The sequence below is a fragment of the Oxyura jamaicensis genome, chromosome 3 (assembly GCF_011077185.1).
Source record: "Oxyura jamaicensis isolate SHBP4307 breed ruddy duck chromosome 3, BPBGC_Ojam_1.0, whole genome shotgun sequence".
NCBI classification, from domain to species: domain Eukaryota; kingdom Metazoa; phylum Chordata; class Aves; order Anseriformes; family Anatidae; genus Oxyura; species Oxyura jamaicensis.
Window position 1 is genome coordinate 93,508,725 of NC_048895.1, and position 20,653 is coordinate 93,529,377.

Consider the following 20,653-nt stretch of genomic DNA (forward strand, 5'->3'; position numbering starts at 1 on the left):
AAGAGATTCATATAAGATTAAATTCAGCATAGTGTAAACATTTAGTGGAAAGAGGAAAAAAAAGGGCAATTTGACATCATATGACAAGAATGATTTAATTCATAAGAAAAACTACTGAATTTATTCATACAGCTATTGGTGATTTGTCCAAACACATCTGTCCAGAAAATACTGGTGCTTATACTTGAACTATAATGTTTTTCTGATTAGGATTACTTATTAAGATGAGAAAAAAATATTGTAATGCTGGAAAGATTGTAGTGACGTAAAGACAATATTTTTGGTGTATTTGTTTACATTGGGAAGCTTTATGCTTCAGATGTTGTACCCTAATTGCAATGGAATTTCTGTGATATTAAATGACATGATGCTAGTAAATATATTAAAGCCTGAATGTGTATGAACTACATATTTATCTACATTAAATACAGATAAATACATTAAATGCTCATACAGTGAAAACCATTTTCTAGTCTACACATATGTTATTTCTTATATTTCATAATTTTATGTCATCCCACAGAGTTTTGGATAAGCCTTACTAAGCAGCATGAACAGCTCATTCTGTTTCTTTTCTTTCAGAAGGAAAGTTGTTTAGATTTTATGTTGCTTGGTTTTGCAGGACTTTTCCAAGAAACAGAAGTAGGGTTTAAACAAAATGAACAAATTGTAGCGTTTTGATTAGAAAATTTAAGACTGAAGTGATGTACTCTGCTTATGAAATGCAAATTGCTAAACATGCAATGGTTATTACCTTCTTTCCAAAATAATTTCACTTTTTTTGGAATGACCTGCAAAATATTCCTTCTCCTGGAATCTCACTCTATCCTTATGTAGAAAGTTAGATTGTTATGCACATACATGTATAACAGCATCCTATTGGAAAACAAATCTCATTTAAAACTTTTTGACACCATTTGGATCTTTTTGTATTGAAAAGTGTTATTTTAAATTGTCTTTAAAAAGTCTATTTGTCCATTCATCCTATTTCATCCATTATGTAATTTAATGAAATTAAAATTTGAGGAATGTAAAAATAAGGGATTCCTATGCAAATAAATTTTATTCTGCTCTTTTTATACATTATCAGGCAGCTTTTATTTATGTGATTATATAGATATTGGTTTTTCCTCTTTGGGAAATTCTGCCTTATTCAGTGAAGTCGATATCCGTATCCATATCCTTTTTCAGTTAGTCCATATTTCTTATTATCTTTTTCTTTCAGTATTTGATATCAGACCTTACTCAACATCCAACAAGCAAATTCTGCATAGAATGTAAAATTAACTAATATCTTCATGGATGATTGTGCTGTGCTCTCACCATGGCATGTAAGTACTTCATATTTACTTACATACATACATACTTACTTACATACATACATACTTAGTTGATGTATGGTTCTCGACACAATTAAGTGCCATTATTAGCATTCATTATATAACTGGGAAACTGAGATGCAAAAAATAAGGTTAGAATTGTCAAAAGCATTCCCTAATTTTGGCTGCCAAACTTCTGTTATCTCATACTTCACTTTCAAAGTATGATTCTATTCACAATGTCATTTATTTATTTATTTATTTATTTATTTATTTATTTATTTATTTATTTATTTTAATCTTAAAAGCACAGTTTTAATCATTCTCAACTTCACCAACTTTAAGAACAGTATTGTAGCTGTGTCTCAGTCTAGGGAGAGATCAAGACTGGATCTATAGCATATGGATTTATAGCACTGCCTCTGAGAGATGTGGTACACTGAGTGTCACAAATACTCATTGACAGAAGAGTAAAATGGTGCTTTGTAAGGGAGTATACTTTAACAGTTTGAGGTATTCCTTTGATAGCATGGAGTGGATTATAGAGACCCCAAGATAGTGTCACTTGAGCCAACATGTCTATGTGATGCTATACATATTAGGAAATATAAGCACAGATCCTGTGGTGTAAGATAAGTAGTATCTTTATATCAGCATGGTGACACACCTCTAGTAACAGCCTCAATTTTCGGATAGACTAATTAGCTCACAGAGTAATTTAATGGCAGTAGTTACCTTGTTTTGGAGCCAGGTCGCCTGTCTCACTCCATTCACAGGGTAACCTTCCCACGGAAATATCTTTTCCAGCTCTCCTTAATCATGATTGATACCCCCCTCTTGTGTCTATCGTGTTCCAGCAGCATGTAGTCCTTCCTCACAGTTTTCTATCAGTCCCAGAATTCATGCCTACCTCTACCATTACAGGTGATCAGAGTATTGTAAAATTTACCTTCTCTCAGTGTGCCTTGTTCTATTTCCGGTCTCAAATTTCCATTAATGTTCCCAGGCTCCTTGCTCAAGCCATGTGGAACAACCAAGTCCAGCCCTCCTCCACATCTCTCCCTCTTTCACCCCTTCTTGCCCATATCTTTGGGTTCTAACACCAATTCTTTCCCATTTCTGAAAGAGTCCATGTGCCTCCACTCACAATAACTTTCTGCTTGACCTGCCAACTGGCTAGGTGGCATGTGAACCGAACAAAAGCAAGCTTGCTCAGAACTATTGCATCATGGTGAAACACAGGGAGGCATTTTTCTCTACTGGGCAATAGAAGAAGAGATGGAAAAGTAAAAAAATGATCAGCAAGATACCTAAAATAAGAGATTCCTGCCAAGGAAATTAACATTTCCTTCCAAGCAGTTAACATTTGACCAAACTGGAAGCAATGGAAATTGCAGTCTTTTAAGGGGATATGCCAGTTGGCAATGTCTGTACCCAAAGCTGTTTATGAGACCTCTAAGAAAGACTTTAGAATCACACAGGTCTTAGGACAGATGACTCAACCACAGTGTCCCATACTTAAGTCTTCTGTTTTTGGTGTTGAAAGTATCAACAGTGAAAAGTGAGCCCCTGTAGATAACGGAGCTCCACAGATAGTCTGTGAAATAAACTTGAGATGATGATTGTAATTTTTCTATTGTCCATGAATCAAAACCAATTTGACTAATTTTCTTATGACTCTTTAGAGTCATTTTCATAGAATCATAGAATTGTAGAATCATTTAGTCTGGAAAAGACTTTCACGATCATGAAGCCCAACCACCAATATGACCTACTGAGTCCAATCACTAAACCATGTACTTCAGTGTCACAAGGATTTTCTTACAACTCTTATTTAAGTGGATATATTTTTTTTAAAAAAAATATTTTTAGTACATATCTGTCTCATGTAAGACTCCATCTAACACAATAATCTTAGCTACTTTCTCAAGACCCCATATTTCCACCATAATGTGCATGCTGTCAGGGCAAGATCAATACATCTTCCTTCTGACTGATTAGCCATTCAGACAGGGAAACAGAGGACATGGGAAGCTTTGACTCAGAAACAGAATTACTGTGGGTTTCTTTTCCCTCCCCAGAAGCCATTTTTTGTAAAATTCACAGCAACTCAATAAGGTGTTATCTACAGGCTTGTTTGCAATTAGCCAATATATTAAAAAGTACTGAAGGAATGGAGAGGGAAGGAGGACACCAGATGGACTGATAGAGTAATCACAGATAGACTGGTCCTTAGGTAAAATAGGCTCAAAAGTCACTTGGAATTAAAACTGGATCACTGAAGGAAATAAACAAAAGCCTTTAATTAAATCAGTGTTTCAGTTTTAATTCCAAGTGACTTGGAAATAATGCCAAAAGTGTCTAGAATTTGTGAAAGATATGTACTGGCACTAGTGTTTACAGTAGTAAAGCATAGTCACACTAAGGAATGGGAAATTGGCTAATGAGAAGGGAAAAAAGCCAAAAAGATGTCTTAAACCTTTTTTTTTTTTTTTTTTTTTTTTTTTTTTTTTGACTTGAAGTAGTGTATCAGGAAATTCCTGTTAAAGAAATAGGTAGGTAAAGGGAGAATCCTTTTTGAATAAATTAGGATGGAGTTTAATCACAATGCCTATATTTTAATGCTTTTGTGACCTTTAATGGAAACCAAAGTAATTGATCTGAAAGAAGATGATCTGTTGATAACTACTGACCCAACTTGCATCCAGTCTAAAGTTAAATTGAGTCTGACATACTTAATTATGTTAGCATCTGAACAGTCTCAATTAATCTGAGATGTGAACACTTTATTGCTATGAAAAACATCCATACCTTGCCAGCTTTTATGACTTGCTGGAAGTGATCTTCTGTTTCGCAAATTTATTCACAGAAAAGCTGTTACTACAAGGGAAAGTGATAGTAACATTTTATTTTAATTAAAAGCACCAAGGAAAACCTGTTTTCTCTCACTTCTTAGATGAATGAGCATGGGCTTGAATTAAAGTATTTTCACTCAGATACAAATTTCTGTATTTCTTCTCTTCTAAAGTTTACGTTAAAAAGCCCTGTGTCTTCTTACCTTAAAAACCTCTGTTTTATCATTTTCAGGTGTTACTAATTTTACTTTCCTTTACTTGCTTTACTTTTTGTTGTTGTTGTTGGTAGAATTTTGTATTTTCTTTTACTGGTAACCATATTAAACCAATGTCTACTCTTCTCATGTCTTACCATTCCATATCTGTTATGGAATTCAGTTTAAATGTACAAACATACATTTTGTATCTTTCTCATTGTTATTTCACTTACCCAAATGCATTTCCACTGTGTTTTACAGATATTTAGTACGTCTACCTTTGATATTGCTACCTTTAGCAATATCAAGTTTCTACAGAAAATAATCAATTTTTTCTTTCTCCCACATACTTGTGACTACATGCTGTTGACACCTGCCTAAGAGAGGGGCTGTACTAAAACTCCCTGCCTTAGGAAGGACTTGGTTACCTGCTTTCAAGGACTGCCCTTCTCTGAACCCATCACTACATGCCTTTTTGGAGTACAGCTTTCTTTGCATTGTGTGGAAAGCTGCCACTATTGTGTGATGTTTGGGAAAGGTGAAACCAAGCTCAGCTCATCTTTACCTCTTTACCTCTCTCCAGAGTCCTACGAGATCGCTTTTATCATTGCTATTTCATTTAGTTTTCATTATCATTTCAGTTTGAAATGCACACTTAGAACCAATACAAAATAGTGATATTGTTAGCATGCTAATGGTATATCTGAGTTGCTGTGTAATAACAATGTTTGTTAAAGATTTTATCAATGGAGGTCTGAGCCCTAGTTCAGTGTCCAGTGCAGAAAAGATAAATAAAGGGAAATATACTACATACTGCAGAGTAATTTATGAGCTCTTGTTGAAAATACCTGAAGAATTTTACATCTTTAGTTAGTGCTGCTAGTGAACAGCTTTGTTTTTATATTGGGTTTACATGGCACGGTAGTGGTGAGACAGCAGGGATGGACTCTGAGAGGAGCTCAAAAGCTGCTCCATCAGATCAGACCTCACTTCAGCTGTCTCCAAAGGCACCTGTTGCTGGCTAGAGCCAAGCCAATAAGCAATGTTTGCACCTTGGTGAGAGCAGAAAGAAGAAAGGAAATGAAGCTGCTGCAACAGTAGCTGGGAGAGAGAAGAGAGAGAAAATGTGAGAGAAGCAGCCCTGCAGACCCCAAGGTCAGTACAGCAGGAGAGCAGGAAGGGCTCCAGGCATGCAGCAGAAGTTCCCCTGCGGCCTGTGGAGAGACCCCTGGTGGAGCAGGCTGTCCCCCTGCAGCCCATGGGTCCCACATGGAGCAGATCTCCACGCTGCAGCCCGTGGAGGAGCCCCTGGTGGAGCAGGTGGATGTGGCCTGGAGGAGGCTGCGGCCCATGGAGAGCCCCTGCAGGAGCAGGCCCTGGGCCGGAGCTGCAGCCCGTGGAGAGGAGCCCACGCAGGAGCAGGGGGTCTGGGGTAGCTGCTGCCCGTGGGGGACCCGTGCTTGAGCAGTTTGCTCCTGGGAGATGGACCCCGTGGTATGGAGCAATGTGGGAGCAGTTCTTGAAGAGCTGCTCCCTGTGGGCAGCCCCCGCAGGCTCAGTTTGGGAAGGACGGCATCCCGTGGGAGGGACCCCACATGGAGCAGGGGCAGAGAGTGACCGTGAAGGAGTGGTGGGGATGAAGCATTAGCGACTGACCACAGCTCCCATTCCCCATCCCCCTTTGCTGCTTCAGGGAGGAGGTAGGAGAGGGTGGATGAGGTCTGTTAGCAACAGGCAGTAAATTGCATTAATCTCCCTTACACTGAGTTTGTTTTGCCTATGACACTATGTGGTGAGTGATCTCCCTTACCTTATCTCAAGCCATGAGGTTTTCCCATTATATTTTCTCTCCCTGTCCTTCTGAGGAGAGCAAGTGAGAGAGTGTCATGCTCATGTTGAGTTGTCCATTGGTGTTAAACCACCACAGACTTACAGAAGTGTATCACATTTTGTAGCATGGAAAATGCTTTATTTCTGTTTTGACTCTTTTCATTTGTAAGTATGGGCACAGAGATCTTGCTTGTCATCCTATAATCTGTTACAGCTATTAGAGCTACTTTGATTCTTTGCCAGGGTCACAAACACTGATTGTGTCTTGTATGTTGACAGATGTGACATGCTGGAACCTGGAGTTTGTTTCTAGAATACAGGTTGTTGGAATTTAGCATTGTTGTTGTCAATCATTTTGCCCAAGAATGGTAATCTGTAGACAAGACAGAACTTGGAAAAATATCTGGAACTACTAGAGCTACCTCCATGCAGTGCATAGTTCTCAGCCCAGGAGATCAAGGTTGATTATTACAATCCAATCCTTTTGACAGGCATTTGGTAAAATGGTGTAAATGCAATTTGCATGTGAATGATTCCCTCTCATTGTCAACTTCTTTAAATTGATGCACTTGGGTCTGGTCTCTAAGAGATACTGTGTCACAGGATTATATGACAGATATAGGCCCATACAGATCTGTAGATGTACAATTCCATTACATTCATAATGTTGTGGCACAATGCTTATTTCACGTCTAAGAGCCTTGCACAGGCTTGTAAGAGCATTTCATGTTGCTGATGGGTTGTGTTGTTCAGCACCAGGTTTCTTGCCTGGGTGAAGCACTGGGTGAAGCATTGAAGCAAAAACATAATTCATTATTAGCAACTGATGAGCTCAGTCAATAAGAGGAAGTAAACAACTCTGTGCCTATATGGACGTGTCAGCAGATAACAGGTGGTGCTACTTTAAGTCACTTAGACATTGCCCATTATCTATGAAGCCTTTTTCCTATTACCAGGTGAACTTTTGGAGAATTCAGGAGTTTTGGAAAATGGTTACAATTCTCAGTGCACATAAAAAGAGTGATCTTTTTTCCCGCTTCAGGTAGATATTTTGATTTACACTGAAATTGGTAAAAGCTAAAGTAGGGTTCCTATTAAAAAGAGCTTCACATATCGTAGAAATGTTTTGTCATTTATTCAATGTTCTATTTCTGTTGATTTTGCAGTGTTAAAAGACAGATTAGTTGTTATTTTGAAAACATTTTGAGGTTAATTGATTGCTGTGACCTTTTTGTTTACTCAGTTCTTACATGGCTATGAGGAAATAAAGACACTATTACCTGCCCAAGCAAGATCAATGCTCTTATAAACTAGAAATGAAGTCAACATGTGTAAGGGCCATTCTTAAGAGTAAAGATTTATGAATTTTTTTTTATTTGACTTTGATTTCATAGGAATGAACAAACACTAATGTCTGGTAAACAGATTAAATGCTGTATGGAATTTAATGTTTATACTCACCACATGTTATCGGCAGTCTTCCTGTAGCCAGCATCAAGCCAAAATTAAAAACATTAATCTGACTGAATCAGCGCATCATGTCTTGTGGCCATCTGCAATGGGATTGTGTACCCCTGTGAGACCCAGGACAAGTCTGGCTTGTTCAGTGATGTGGTAATGCACACGTATGGTGTTAAGAATGGCGAAATCTCAGCCTTGCTTCCTTCCTGGGTTGTGCTCTCTTTTGTAAGTACTGAGTAGGCTTAAATCCTTATTTATTTATTTTTCCAATATTACAAACTAGGAAGCAAGCTTAATTTAAACTGAAAGAAACATTGCAAATGTAGCTGCACTTCTAAGCTCAAGGATTTTAATCAAAATGTAAGGTATTTGAAGGGCAAATTGTACAAAGGGTGTTTGATGTTTTAGGAGTTTAGAACTGTATAAAAGTGGTGATAAAAGTGATAAAAAGTGCCATTTGCTGATACTTTGATATAATCTGAGAAGTTATTCTCAGATCATAAAAGATGACCGAGTTTTCTTATATCTACAAAGCATGACCTATGCAGTGACAATGTGCTGCTAAAAGTTTCTGTGCTTCATTTTTAGCGTGGCAGTAATTTACATGGCTTTTACTGCTTGTATTAGTCTGAAATTGTGTTTGGGTATTGCTAATCCATTAAGAAATATGTTTATTCTGCAAGTGAAATTTGCATGAAGTAAAAAAACAGAGAAAGAATACTTCTGGCAGGCACAGTGTTTCCCAGTTGATTCTTCTATTTGGCTGAATTACGTCAAGCAGGCACAAGCAAATGTTGGCGTAGGTTTTCTCTGAAATCAGAAAAAATCTAGCTACCATGTTCTTTGGGCTCTGAAGCTACCATTCCTGAAAGTTTTGTGATTTCAATAGTATGAAATAAGCTAGAAGGAAAATTTCTAGTTAATATTTCCTTAGACAAAGAATTTAATTCAGAACACATCCGTAACTTATAGTGATACTGGTCAAGGAGGAGGGTCTGTGCTTGTTAAAGGCACAGAGATATATGGCTCTATGTAATAAGGTGGCTATAAACCAAAGGTGACAATAAAAATTAGCTATATAAATGAAATATTTTTAAACAGGATTATGTAATTTAATCCACTGATCAAACTGATGTAGTAACTGACTTGGAATAGTTGAGATCTATTGAGAACTACTAATCTGGACTGCAATGTCAGATCAATCCCACTGTAAGTAGGGAATTGCATAATAGAGATTGTTACTTTATTTCCCAATAAACTGGGATAAGCAATTCGAGTCCAGCACCTCTGAAATGGCCTAATACCTTCTCTTGCTCTGTGTTTTTCCATCAAGCTTAACTTATTATTTGGGAGGCTGCAGTCTCAGCAGTGCCCATCATGTCTGCACTCAGAGCAACTCTGGTTACTTCACCAATCTCATGGGCATGTTAGTCCCTGAATTATTTTTACTTCTTCTAAAGGTAGACTTGACTGCACGGAATGCCTTCACTCAGAAGGCTCACTGCAGGCTCAAAAGACATATTCAAGCTAGTTTTACACAGCTTAGATTGGTATTGCCACTCAGGCGGTAGCAGTATAGCATGAAGCTGGGTGTGTTGGTTGACTTCTAATCTGTTTACTTGGCTTTCCTGGTGGATTTTGCAGCTTCATTCAGGCATTTCTGCACCCTATGCAGCAGTGTAAACAAAAGTGCAATGTAAATGTACCCCTCACATGAATTTCTCTTCCACAGCCACCAATGCCAGGGAAACAGTGGGTTAACAATTCAAATGCAAACAACAGGAACTTTAATTCACGTAGCACTGAAATAAATAAATAAAGAAATATACCTAAAGTTATATTTTCATTTAGCATATGGATGACACTGATGCAAGTATTGCTCAGGAGCTGTTACAAAATGGAGTTTGGCGGTGGTATAGAGAAGAGTCAGAGTCACTACCTGCAATTGAAAAATCAAGAGAAAGAGAGAGATTTTTGTGTGTCATGGGCCTCTAACACTGCAATGTGAATGAATTCAGATAAACTTTACACGTTACCTTTTGGTGAGCAGATCATTTCAGTCAAAATGATCTGTAAACCAATTAAACACTAGCAATTTCAGAGTCGTTAGAAAGGCCATCCAGGATGCATTACACAAATATATTTTTTGTATGAGATGTTGTGTAAGTTATTGTACTCAGGAAAAGAATTGCAGCTTAAAACAAATAGACATATGAGAATGTTTTAGAGCAGCTATGTACTCAAATATAGAGTCATAAAGCTTTAAAATGTCTTCATTGATGCTTTGAAGACTTCAGTCTCTCATAGAAGCTGAACTCTACTGTTTTAAAGTGTACAAAAAATTTGGAGAGAAGTAAAATACACCAATAATAGACTTAAACTGAAAATTATTAAGCTGAAGTTACTATATGTAGACTTAGATATAAAGCCAACCATTTTAATACTGTTTCAAATAGTAAATCGTCAAATATCTACATTTATAACAATTGTTCTGGGTTTGAAACAGAAGGAGACATGATATCTTTGTATGTTGTTAAAATAAAAGATGTTAAGTAGAAATTGCATATACCAACTGAACATATATTAACTGTCAAGTTCTCTTTTATTTAAGTCCTCTGGATATATAATTTTCCCCTGCCAATTGTATTGTACAGTTTTGCTCAATATACCTATAACTGTCCTTAAAAACAAAAAGCCATAAAAAGATGTTTTCTTTGGCAAAATTTGACTGGCAATAAACTTGAGAAGTGTAGAACTGTATTAGATCTACAAAAATAAACCAGAACTAGACTCTGTCATATCAAAGTTTTATCAGAGTTTTGATTCATAAAGAAAGGTCCACAGAAAGTAAAAATTGCTGAATTCCAACGCTAGGTGACCTCCACCAATACAATCCATTTCATGAAGTTGGCACATAAGCAAGAAATCTTTATTAGCATGTAAGAGTGAACATTATTTGCCTATGGATAATATTTTTTTTTAATAGACTTTGCTGCAGCTTTTAATTCACATGCTTTTAGACACTAACCGAGCAACATGATGTTATTTGAGCAAGATGATGCAATGTTAGCCAAACCTTCCATAAAGAAGCAATGGGTAATAGACAGACAAAACACTACTTAAAGAAACCTATAAACTTCCCTTCATGAACATTTACATGAAACCTGTTGGATATGCAGGATGACAGTACAGGCTGCAGCGCCAATGTTTTTCAGATGTATTTGTCATTTTTTCAGTGGTGTAACCACTACCACTAAAAAGATACCACAAAGCCTTCAAGAAATTATTTCCTCAAAGAGGAGCAGCTTCCTGAATCTTAAATTGTCCAGACAAATATGGATTTTTTTACAGATGTTATGACAGAAGCACTCCTTTCCTGCCTTCTACTACCAAACTCTTCACTGTGGACAGTCATTAGTCAAATTTTGCTATTTCTGGAACAGACATCTCATGGTTCTGCATCTCTTACTTGTTTGGAGATAAGATTATCTGACACGTATTTCTTCTTGATCTCCAAAGAGGTATTCTGGACATATTCAAAACTTCGAAAAAAGCAGTGAGACTGTGTATGTGGATCTGTACTGACAAAGATTAAAATAAGAGCCCTTTTGGTCCCGTAGTACTACCTCTTAATGTTTGCTGCTGCTGCAGTTCTTTTACTGGCCTGCTAAACTTACCACCATCACTTCTAAGCAAGCAGAATTGCTTGTGAAAATCTGGGTTGTGGTGATAGGAGAGAGAATGAGCGTGTGATGTTATCTCCTTTACCTATATCTCCTCCACTGTTGTTGGGGTAACAGAGCTGAAGCTCATAATAAGAGGAAGTGGCAAACCTGACAGTGCCTATAATCAAAATGATAGGCACCTCCCTGTAATTGCTAGAAAAGCTCTAAAGCTGGTGAAGACATAGCAACAGTAAACCTGGCACCTCTAACATGCTTATTTTCAGTGCATGAAAGACATGTCAAATTGACTAAATTTTAAGCCCTCTCTGAAGCAAAAAGTCCAGAAAAAAATGAGTCAGTAAAGGTTGAAAGGACTAACCATCCATCCTCACCTGTGCTGTGCAGGGAAGGACTGCAGTCCTCCAATGCACTTGCCTCCAAGGGTTTCCAGATATAACACTTCCCAACACAGGCAGGCAGGGCAGCCAGCCTTCCTTACCAGAGCATAGCAAGGACCTCAGAAAACATTTGGGGCTTCAGCAGACAAGCAGCAGTCTGTATTGAAAGCAGGAGAGACTGCCTCTGTGTTCAGCTCTTCATGGTGAGCATTCTTCTCTTCCTCATCAGCTGATGGTCCAAGATGGCCCAAGGGTCAGCATGGCAATTTTATTTGGCTGTGATTCAGCAGGCCAATAACATTGAGGTTACTCCTGCATTTGTATTGCTAGAAGTACAAGGCCAGGACAAGTGTGACAAGGTTATTAGATTAATTAGCTGCTGTATGTATTGATCTGACTCATGAAAAATGAGCGGCCCTGAATGCAGAGAAGTTGGCCATCCTGACCAATACAGGAGACATGCCAACGCACTGCAGGACCAATACTTCTGAAATTCACCTTGGAAAACTAAGAGATTCTACTTTGACTTCACAGGAATTATTCCAGGTTTACCCTACTGCAAATATGTACAGGGTTTATTATCACTATTTGTCACAAAAGAACAGAATTTTGTGACCCACTGTCTCTGTTTACATTTTGGGAGCCTAAAAATAGATATTCAAAAGGGGGCAGGAATCTTTTGGGAGTGATATTACCTCTTCATACAGTTGCATGCTGTGTTAGATTGCATGCATGCAGTAGGTCATAATAAACATTTCCAGTGCAAGATCACCCCGTTGCAAACAACACATGCACTAACAGTAAAAATGGAAGTCTCAGAGATATAAGCAGCTGATGAAATGTGCCTAGGATCAAAACGTGTAGGTGCTTGGTTATGGCTATCACTCCCTCTTTTAACTATTGCATGTACGTGTATGTTTGTCACTCTGTTTAGAAGACTGTATACACCCATATCAACACATGTCTAGGTTAATATGCACCATTCTCATTCATATAAGCTTTCAAATCCCTTCTCAGATTTTACTGCATATCCACCCTGCCAGAATGATGGGTTTTCTCAAAGCATCTTCCAGTAGTTAATTTTCCCCCCACTCAAGCTTTGAAACCATTTGTCCTGTTACATCTCAGGTATGATCTCCAAGCCCACTGCTGTAATTTCTTACCCACTGTTATCCAGCCACCAGTGAGCCCTGGAGGCAAAGTAGGTTTGACCACCAATCCAAATGAAACAAAAAGAAACCCCTCACCCAAATATTAACATTTGCAGCCTTGAATATACATGAAAACGGTGTCTCCCAAACACTGCTCCTGGACTTTCTCACTGCACATCTTTCACCAAAGAACTCACATGATGACACTACTATGTGCAACATTGTAGTAGTAGGTACCATCAGTGCACTTTTATTTTTTTAATGGAAGCTAGGTTCTCAGTAATAGGCATAGCAGTAGATTGGAAATAAAGTGGGAAACATAAACACAGAGGTCTCCACCTGTAGTTATTTACATATCAGACTTCAGGATTGTGTCTAGCTCTACCAGTAATCAATGAGATGGCTCATGATAATAAGTTCAATGTGTATATAAATCACTGCTCAACTGAGGGCTCTATCTGATTTAGACTGGAAGTTAATTGGACATGGATTTTATTTGCTTTTATACTTGTGAAATGGAGTACATATCTACGGGACTATCATGTAGCATAAGAGTGATCTGTGCGTGAAAAGAAGGTGTGGGTGAGTTTTGTACACACCAGGGTGTGTTTTTAATTTTATAAGTGTCTGTGTAGATTTTTGCATATCTCATCACCTCGCCCCTGCTTTTATCTTCCTTCTCGTGTTCCTTCTGTTCTTCCCAATCCTTTAATTTTCCTGCTTCTTTTATCTGCTTTGCTTCCTTCCTTCTATCCTGCTAGAATACATTTTTTTGCTTTCATTTATCAGGCCCTCTTCTCACTCACTCTGCACTCTTCCCCCAAATGTGTATCTCCAAGCCAACTCTCTTCCTTATAATCCACATTAATAATCCACATTTACTTATTTTGGGCTTTAGTCCTGTTTTGGTATGCTATATTAAGGGTCTGTAGAGCAGGGAAAACACCTTATCTACTACTGCAGTACTGTGTACGATTCCCTACACAACATAAAGTGTAAATTGATTTTGCACAGATTTTTTTTTTTTTTATTATTATTATTTTTTAATCCTTTACCTATCTGTCTTGTTTGATAACATAATATAACCTGAACTCAGGTGATTATTTTTAAAATCAGTTTTTACTCAAGAATCTACTTAGATGTTAGATGGTAAGAAAGTCAAACAAGAATACGCTATTTCTGTTAAAAATAATTATGAGCTTGATACTTTCTTCCTGATATCATCTTGTAATTGCATTGTTCATAGTGAAAAATGAGCGTGCTCATCATGAACAGTCTCATCTGTGGGAGGTAATCAAAGACAGTTTATGCAGACTTTCATGATTACATTGTGACAGTCACACTTGCCTTGTATGGCAAGAGCAACTCAAAACAAATGGATGGAAAACTGTCATCTTTTCTTTGTCTGGATTTGGAAGCCTCTGGGCTATAATCATCTTCAAAATGTAATAACAAGTGAACATTCAGAGTTACTTTTGACTTTTTTAATATGCTCTGGCACCTGTCAAGTAAAGCGGTTGGCATATTTTAGGAACATTTCAGATAGGTTGAATTTTAGTCAGAAATTAATTCAACTCATTTTATGACTAGTTCTGAAATCTAGGCAAATTTAGTTTTCTGAAAAAGTACATCTTGCTGTCTTAACTTAGGTGCTCTATATCCATCTCAATTTAAAAAGGGGGGGAAATGTGAGGTTATAGAACTTTTCCAATAGTATAAATCTGTAGTTATAACACAGACCATATCAAATGATTTATAAATGAAGATATGCAAGTTGTGATCAATAACAACCATTTCTGTTCAAAAAAAAAAAAAAAAAGAAAAACCTGAAATTTGACATAGATATAGTTGAAAGACTTCAGCTGACTTTTGAACCCTTCTTTTTTTTAAAAAGTAATATCTACAAAAATATTTTTATATTTTACTCAGAACATGAAAATGTTTTCAGATCCTAGCAGCTGAAATATGATTTTTCTCATCTTGTCCTCCCCTTCAACTTGAGACTTTAATCTTTCAGCAGAAACAAATTCTAGAAACAAAATTCCAAGAATAATGTTTCTCCTTTTTTTTTTTTTACAGTCAAAGGGTGTTTTTTATTTTTAGTTTTATTTTTATCTTTATTTCTTTCTGCTCAGCTGTACTGAACAGAGACAAAGAGAAGGCAAAATATCAGAAAAATCATGCTACCATACAGGTAGATGGCATAGTTGTGGCTATAATTTCTATCACCCCAATTTGCTCTTGAGGTTTCTTTTCAGAGCAGACATCCCTGGTATCTCTGAGATCAGACCCAGATGTTAAATGAAGTTTCCTTATTTCCTGAGCCAATGTGAAAATAAAACTAAATTGTCTTACTTTCTAACATATGATCTCTTTGACAGGTGTTGCATCCTTGTCTGGAGAAAGCACTAAACATATATCATCTTGGACCTCAAAACTTCAGTCCGAAGCCGCATGCTTTTTTCACTTGTTCTATCCGACTCTCCAACACCAGGAAATTGCACCAAATGTTAGCCATCTTCCACCCTTCTCAATTCCTGAGTCTGAATGTGCAATTTCCATCTTCGTTTTCATTTCTGGCCTCAAGTAGGAAGTCTCCAGATACCACAGAAATCCTTAAAATGGCTGAAGAGTCCTCATCATCTGAAGAAAGCCTCAGGCAATTTGTGTATTTGAAGTAGGAATGCAAATGTGGAAGAAACCACGCATGAGGCAAAAATGTTTTGACTTGCCATGTGTTATAATATAGGATGCCACAAAACTTTGGGCTGGCTCTAATACTTTAGTGAGAACTCATCTTTCATTTGTGCTGTATATACAATATTATTATATTAATTTAAGACAATTTTAGAGTAAATAGTGTTGTTTTCTTAATATATGTAGGAAGAACATGAAATTAACTCTGTTTCACAGAAAGAAAAACAGGAAGAATCTGTATGATACAAACTTTATTATTATTATTATTTTATTTTTATTTTTGCCACCAGCAATTGACTGCTCCTGAAAGAGCAGACTTCTGGTAAAAATGAGAACTGAAAAATAGTCTGCTAGCTCTGACTCCCGCTGGCCATTCAGCTGGCCTTGTCTGATTCATACATTTCTACGCTGCCCCTTCAAGCAGCCATTTGTGGCAGACTGAGCTTTATTAGGGCAGATTACACTTGTCACTTTCACAGTACCCTTAGGGATAAGAAGTCACCTAAAGATAGTGCAATATAAGGACAGTGGAAGTTTTTATTTTGTTTCCCTTTGTTGCATTTCTGCCTGATTCTTGAAGCCCCATATGGACATGTTTCATACAGGGTTTGAAATGCAGGTGTATCTGAGTTTCTGATACATTTGCCAACAGTGTCATGTAGACTCCTTATGTCAAACACAGGATGAAGTGACGGGACATACGACCACCCATCATCCAGTATATTGATTTCCCCTACCTGCGCCAAACATTCATTTGACAACAGAGAGACCTAGATTTGGTCAGTGTCCTGATTTTTCAAGGCATCAGGCTTTACTTATTTATTTATTCATTTGTGCAGTGATATAAGCTACCCACATTTAGCAACCTTTCTAGCTTTTAACAAGAAATATATTCCTTTCATCAAGAAAAGAAGCAATTGGAAAGTCACATGCATAACTTCATATTATCAAATGGGTTATCAGAGTATCAGGTTGTCCAGTTCTCCTCCCAGTCTCAGAATGAGCAATAAATTTGACTCATGTAAAACTGGTGTCAAATAGTACGGGTTAGTGCCAAAGTATGTGCAAGCTGAAAGAAAATATTAAGTCATCCTGTCACCTTCCAGAAGTGTAGGATTGATCCTTAAAACTGTTTTTATCAGTTTAAATAGCATGGTTAATTTTAATTATGCCAAGCAATGTGATTTTTCTGTTTCTCCTTAATGTTTTCCCACATTTTCTTTTGGTGGATTAATCAGACAGAATTTCTTCTGTCCATATTAGATGGGACTTTGAGCAACCTCATCTACTAGGAGGTGCCCTGCCTATGACAGGGGGGTTGGAACTAGATGATCTTTAAGGTCCCTTCCAACCCCAAACATTCTAGGATTCTAGGACACTAGGATTATGCATAGACACAGTTACTGGGCTAAAATGCACCTTCTCTTTGCCCTCAGTGCTGGAAGAATATCAGCAGGGAATAGGAAGCAAGCTTAGGAAACCTGGTCTCTTGGGAAGTCTAACACCATACTGATAAATATGTTCTCTGTTTACAACTCCTGAGTATTTTCAGGCTGTGATGTCATTTCTTCTTTCTCTATATGTGTGCTAGTTTAATACCAACAGGCAGCTCAGCACGAGCATGACACTCTCTCACTTGCTCTCCTCAGAAGGACAGGGAGAGAAAATACAATTAAAAAAGCTCATGGTTTGAGATAAGGTCAGGGAAATCACTCACCAACTACTGTCGCAGGCAAAACAAACTCAGCGTAAGTGAGATTAATGTAATTTATTGCATGTTGCTAACAGACCTCATCTACCCTCTCCTACCTCCTCCCTGAAGCAGCACAGGGGAATGGGGAATGAGGGTGGTGGTCAGTCCCTGACGCTTCGTCTCCACCACTCCTTCACGGTCACTCTCTGCCCCTGCTCCATGTGGGGTCCCTCCCACGGGATGCCGTCCTTCCCAAACTGAGCCTGCGGGGGCTGCCCACAGGCAGCAGCTCTTCCAGCACTGCTCCCACACGGCTCCGTACTACGGGGTCCATCCCCCAGGAGCAAACTGCTCCAGCACGGGTCCCCCACGGGCAGCAGCTACCCCAGACCCCCTGCTCCTGCGTGGGCTCCTCTCCACGGGCTGCAGCTCCGGCCCAGGGCCTGCTCTCCATGGGCCGCAGCCTCCTCCAGGCCACATCCATCTGCTCCACCGGGGGCTCCTCCACGGGCTGCAGCGTGGAGATCTGCTCCATGTGGGACCCATGGGCTGCAGGGGGACAGCCTGCTCCACCAGGGGCCTCTCCACAGGCCGCAGGGGAACTGCTGCTGCGTGCCTGGAGCACCTCCTGCCCTCCTGCTGCACTGACCTTGGGGGCTGCGGGGCTGCTTCTCACTCCTCTCTCCCAGCTGCTGTTGTGCAGCAGGTTTTTCCATTTCTTCAATTTGCTCTCCCAGAGGCCCAACCAATATTGCTCCCTGGCTCGGCTCTGGCCAGTGGCGGGTCCCTTTGGAGTCTTCTGGAGCTGGCTCTGATCTGACAGCTTTCTCTAGACTGCTTCTTGCTAAAGAATGTCAAGAGAATATGAACTTCAGCTTGACATAACACCATTGTTGTCACCTCTGTTGCAAACACAACTTCTAGAATTCTCTGATCCAGGCAACCTCTGACTCTTCCACACTCCAGGAAACTCAGCTGATGCTAGCTGAACTGCTGACGTAACCAATGCAAGTATATTTGTGCAGCTTTCAACTGATTTACACATACAAATTTTATATGTCACCTACAGCATAGATGACTTTTTCCACAAAATGAAGTGCTGGTGATGTTTCATCAAGTGAAAAGTCCCCACATAAGTATGGTTCACTTTGGGTTGTTTACGTTTGTCTTGGCAAAAAAAATGACTTTTTAGAAGTTTAAGGAACCACTGGTTGACTGCTGCTTTGAACAAAGTCACAACATCTAAATAGCAAAGGGGACATCTGTTTTTTTCTTCCTTTTCATCCCTTTTTGATCACTCACCTTTGTTTTATCTCTCCAGACTCATCTCCTAAGGGGATTTCCCATTCTAGCAATATCTCTAGTGAAGGCTGCGTTACATGTATGACACCAGGAAAGAGAGTTTCCTTTGAAACTTACCTTACAACTTTGAGGGAGACTTCTAATGAAATATGCATATCACTATTATAAATTCTTAATTAACAAGTATTTTGACTCTCTATTTACCCCAAATTGGTACGACCATCCATAAATACTTTATCTCCCAATGCTTTCTAGGCAAAAATCTAGTTCAAGTCATTCAAAAACATAAGACCTTAAGACTTTTTGTATGCTGATCACACTAGTGGCTTTCAGTGCTTTTCAGTGGTTTATGGTAGTTTGCAACAGCTGTCAGTGGCTTCTGAGAATCTCTTTGCCCAGAGTCTTGTGTCCATTGGTACCTTGCCATCCCTCCAAGAATTACTACAGTTAATACAAATAATAAAATACTGTCAGTTATCAATGTTTCTTCTGATCTTTCTCTGCCATAGCAGTCTCCCCAGTAACAAAGAAAATTAAACTTTCTTAATGCTACCCCTTAAGGGGTGTCAGTGTCTACAGATGGAAACCCTGTTCCTTATACAGGACTTGTCTCTCAGAGGCTAAAATTACAACCTTCCTCTTCATGTTTATTCATTGATATATGACAAGCTGTATCAGGTATTTAAAATAACATAAGTAAGGAGGCATAGCCTCACATTTAGGCATAGACTTGGCCATTTAACACTATTTCAGTGGTTTGGATTATAAACAGATAACTAAAAATCTGTCCCCTATTAATTAACCAATGCTTTTGTAGGATCTGGTTTATCTCCAATTGTAAAATATTTGGTTACCAGGAGGAAAATGCTAAGCAGCTCAGTTGCAGGTGGTTTCATTGCAGAATGAAATGTTTGATGCATGTGATTAAACTAACAGGACTCCTGGGAACATCCCAGGGTTATTTCCGGGCAGTGCTGGCAGGAATGCAGGCTGAGGTAGAGTGCTATGTCATCCCACCACAGAAGAACCTAACAGGGTTTTGATTATCACGTGCATCTTTATATCAGCACCCCATCATTTCCTGGTTAAACACAGTGCTGTAAGTTTGGAGGAGCCACAGATAAGAGGGATGACAAGGAACAGAAAGAAAGCTAAGGACAGCAACTTAAAGCAAGCACTCATGCTTTGATATACAGAGCCAATAAAAGTGTCAAATGGAAGGCTAATTTTGGAGTAAAACATAAAAATATGCTTATGCATCCAACATACTTTCACACAGCCTCTGTTCAAAGATCCTTTGTTCTTTTTCTAATCTTTTACTGCCCAGGAGAAAACTCTACATGAGAGCATCCTGTGCTTGTCAGTTGTTGGGGTAGGAAGCAGATAAAAACCTACAGTGTTTTAATTTTCAGGTACAGCATTTGGGCCTCTGGATCCAGGAACATGACCTACATCTGTCTGCAGATATGTACACAATGGTTTGTTGCCTGTCATCGCTATCAGAAGCAATATGGAGATTTATTATCCTGAGATTTCTCTCTGAACTGTGGCTGCTGGCTGTTTATCTGCATCTTCTGGGATATAGAGACCAGGGACATCATTTCTTTCAGTGCTTCCTCAACTTGGGAGCAGCTTCAAAGAGTCCCAGGATAGGGTGACAGGTATGGTGTACTTGCCTTTAGGTACTGCAGAAAATGTATTGTTTCCTTGCTTCCAAGTTTAGAGAATCCCTTTGTTAGGACAGCTTTGTTCACATGTAAATGAGTTAGTCATTGTGATAGCTTGCAAATAAGGAAAAGTAGTTAAATTTAAACATCTTTCAAACTGTCTTCTTGAGAGTAGAAAAGGAACAGACTTACTAACTTACAAATTTATTTCTGGGGCTTGAAGGGGACAGATTAAAAGAATAAATTGTTATGCAAATATTAGGTTGAATCTGAGGTTAATCACTTGAAATAATAATTTTAAGACTCATCCTTTTCATTTTTAGGTTTCCTGATTTTGTGATCCTAGCTAATTAAAGAAGTTCAGAACAAAGTTTGTTATCCTTAGACAAAATTACATATTCATCACTGATTTTATTGA

The 20,653-nt window shown here is 38.5% G+C and overlaps 1 long non-coding RNA gene across 1 annotated transcript; it reads left to right on the plus strand.

The window, feature by feature from the left end:
* Positions 1 to 1,282: 1,282 nt before the first annotated feature.
* On the plus strand, positions 1,283 to 20,251 carry LOC118163581. The gene is made up of 2 exons (XR_004749129.1): positions 1,283 to 1,331; positions 19,981 to 20,251. It is a non-coding gene; the product is annotated as an uncharacterized LOC118163581 (long non-coding RNA).
* Positions 20,252 to 20,653: the final 402 nt, after the last annotated feature.